Source organism: Helianthus annuus, chromosome 2 (assembly GCF_002127325.2).
Source record: "Helianthus annuus cultivar XRQ/B chromosome 2, HanXRQr2.0-SUNRISE, whole genome shotgun sequence".
Classification (NCBI taxonomy): Eukaryota; Viridiplantae; Streptophyta; class Magnoliopsida; order Asterales; family Asteraceae; genus Helianthus; species Helianthus annuus.
In genome coordinates, this window is record NC_035434.2 from 157537830 (window position 1) to 157541645 (window position 3816).

Consider the following 3816-nt stretch of genomic DNA (forward strand, 5'->3'; position numbering starts at 1 on the left):
TTTTCGAAGGGCGGAATCTAAGTATAGTGTCGAACAAGTAGGTGTAACTGTTGAGTTCTATGGTGGTGAACTCAATGGAGTCAGTTATAGTGATCCTGTTACTGTCAAAAAATATGCTAGACGCGCTCAATTGGGGGAAATTTTTGAATTAGATCGTGCTACTTTGAAATCTGATGGTGTTTTTCGTAGCAGTCCAAGGGGTTGGTTTACTTTTGGACATGCTTCATTTGCTTTGCTCTTCTTCTTCGGACACATTTGGCATGGTTCTCGAACCTTGTTTAGAGATGTTTTCGCTGGTATTGACCCAGATTTGGATGCTCAAGTAGAATTTGGAGCATTCCAAAAACTTGGAGATCCAACTACAAGAAGACAAGCAATCTGATACAACATTTCTTTGGTCTCTTTCGAATCTATTTTCTTTTTATGATTTGATTTTTATTTTTTATATAGGGTACCAGAGAAATCTTGATTTGAATCGTCATTTTTTTGTTACTCTTGCTCTTTTTTTATCCGGGATATGATCCCCCCAAAAATAAACAGGTATGGAAGCTATAATTGTAAACCACGATCGAATCTATGGAAGCATTGGTTTATACATTCCTATTAGTCTCGACTCTAGGGATAATTTTTTTCGCTATCTTTTTTAGAGAACCGCCGACAATTTCAACTAAAAAATAAAAAAATATACACATATGTATATAGTCAATTTTAAACTATACATATGTGTATATTACGAAAGGCTTAGAAAAATGTGTGGTCCAGAATGCTTCTCAAGTTTCTCAACTAGCCTATCACTTCTCACATGATCCTTTTCCTATATATATATATATATTACAAGCTACAACTGGAAATTTAAACCCACTACTAGTTATGCATCGGTAGGTATTAGGTTATCTATTTTAGTTGTTTTTTTTTTCAAACTAAACACATTTACATATATATATATATCTATATTTTATTACTTTATTACTGCTAGGGGTGATTCCAGTATTGCATCTCTCGCTCATCGTATTTTCACACGAGCTTCTCTCCTATTTGTTTAATCCTCTCTCCCCTTCAACTAATTCCTTACCAAATGTGCGGAGTTCCTGCACATTCGCTTCACTCATGGTTGGCAGTGGTGCGGGTATTGGGTCAGGGTACTGGGGCATAGGTTCTCCATATGGGTACGGGTTGTCTAGTATCTCCTGGACATACGGATCGGCATTCCAATATGGGTCTAAAGGGTTAAGGTTGGTATATTGTGCTATGGGGTTTGGTATCAGTTCTCCCTATGGATAGAGTTCGTGGTAATCCCTATGGTCATCTTCCCATGGATCATACATTAGAGGATTAGGCACTGGAATTCTATGTATCTCGTTTGGGTCGAATGCTGGTATGGGAACCTGATCTCCTTGCTTAGGTCCTATCTCCATTGGTTGGGTTGGGAATTGTGGGAATGGTTGTGCTGCAATTATCTGATCTAGGTTTGGATCTGCTGCAGTGGTGGCTAGTATATGAAAATTTGCCAATCGTCTATTAACTATGTCTTGGGTCTGGGCGTTTATTTCTCTATTGGCTGCTGCTAATGCCTTTTGTTGTTGCAATTTTCTCATTTGCTTCCTTCGCTCATGTGCTCCCCGACCGAACCATCATCTCTTTTTCGAAGGGAATGGTTCTTCGGATTGCGCCTTAAAGATGAAGATTCATTCTTCTGTATCAGCAGATACCCCGAAGGAGTAGGCTGTGAGAAAGTTCCTTCACTTTTGGGAGAACTAGCTAGGTGACGATAGGCGTCTGATGTACCTTGCTCGCTCATAGTGTAAACTAACAGATTGTCAAATAACACAAAACAATAATATACAGATATACACAATCACATAGATGATTTCCTAACATAAATAATAAAATTTTGATATTGGCAGAACACTTCCGTGGGTTAAATCAGTGGTTGTAGCTCTGATACCACTTTCTCTGTCGCAACCCCTGACCCCTACCCCGGGAGCGGGCGGTCGCGAGGACAGTATCAGTGGTATCGGTGTTTATTAGTTTGGCAGCGGAAATTACATCGAGACCGTAGTTAGGAAATAGTTTATCAGAGTGAAACACTAACTTTTATATTTAATAAATACATGGGAAAAACCCAAGTTTCTATTACGACATGTTTATAGGGATAAACCCTAATTTATTGAAATAAAACTTCTTTCTTGTTTAGGTAACTTTTATAGCCACTTTTCCAAGCCTTCAGTGCTCTCCACCTGGCTTCTATTTGGCTTTCACATTTTGTTACCTGAAACGCGTTTTAAAAAGTTTTGTCAGCAAGAAATACTGGCGAGTGAATCCCAGTTTAATCAAAACAATTTTTCATTTTACAGTATTGAGGGAATCCGCAATTACATTTGTTTACATCTATCAAATTACCACTCATGGTACTGTCAATCCTGACTTGTGGTCATGCTACTACTCACAGTGTAGTAACAAGTAATGTATACAAAACCCCAACATACCGACAGTAATTGTAGTATCACAAATACTCAATCAGTGTTAAATATATTTTAAAATAATTCAGGTTTTGTAGAAACAGTTTGCAAAAAGGGAATAACTCACATTGCTGTTTTAGTTAATTCCTGGTTACTTCCTGGTTATAATCTATTAAATTAAACAATGCAAACGTGTTAGTAAGATAACCCAATTTACATTAGCTATACCCTCCCCCCGAGACAGAACTCCAACGACTGACTCAGGCAGAGCCTTGACATGCGTTACGGAGCTCTAGATCAATCAGGCAGAGTAACTAATACGTAACCGGGGGTTATAATACTTACAACAAGGCAGAGCTTCGCTAATTAGTGGGTATTATGCCCGGATATTATTTCTATTATTGAGAAAGTTTGAGAGGAAATCGAGAAATGAATGACTGCAAACTGAAGTCGAACCCTTCCATTTATAGGCTGGGAATAGGGTGGCTCGCGGCCTGTGACGCCCACCCCATTCTCCTTCGCGGCCCGCGAGGCTAGTAGACTAGGCTCTAGCCTTGTCGACTCACTCGGTAGCCTCCACACGTATCTGGACACGTGGCGGCCTAGGGGCTCGCCTGGTGTCACCTTGTCGCGGCCCGCGATGGCTTGCCTTAATATTGTCGCGCCCCGTGAGCGACTTAAAATGTTGCTTTTATTTAATTTTTATTAAAATAAAGGTATTTTAAGGTCATTCTTCGTATACAGGGCGTATTTTAGGACGTATAGGGGTGTTTTAAGGATTTCGGGAGAGTTGTTATACAGTCCCTGCAAGGACTTGTTTTTCTTTTTAGACTCTGCGTGGACAATTTATGTTATTTGAAAGACCCGTTTAGGGTAGTTTTGTAATCGTTAGTATTATTAATGGAAATTTTCTTTTGGAATTTATATATATGTACTTTCATTACAACAACGTGCAAACAATCATTTCAATTTTTAATTGATTTGCCAAGAAATTCCAAAAGATCTTCTTAATGATATAACCTAGCCTATATATCAATATAAACATGGCTATGATGGTACAACCCTCTCAAGACAATAAATCCTTGTTAACATCCAGAACATGTTAACACTCTTAGCAGTGTGGCTTGAGAAACCACACCAGCCTTCAAAGTACTTGGATTCCACCAAGCCTTTACATAGCCTAAATGATCAATGTGAATCATGGCTAATATCATCAAATATGATGTCCATACTAAAACATCCATTAGAGATGTTATTCATTTTGCCTACAGGCCAAGCTATATCGTTTTTATAACGATGGCAGTCGTAGTCAATGACTCTCTGTCTAAAGGTGAAGAACTATGTTCAAACCTTAGAG

The 3816-nt window shown here is 38.7% G+C and overlaps 1 pseudogene; it reads left to right on the forward strand.

Moving 5' to 3' along the window:
* The window catches only part of LOC118488038, a 2471-nt pseudogene extending 1788 nt beyond the window's left edge, over nt 1-683 (forward strand).
* The last annotated feature ends 3133 nt before the right edge of the window (nt 684-3816 follow it).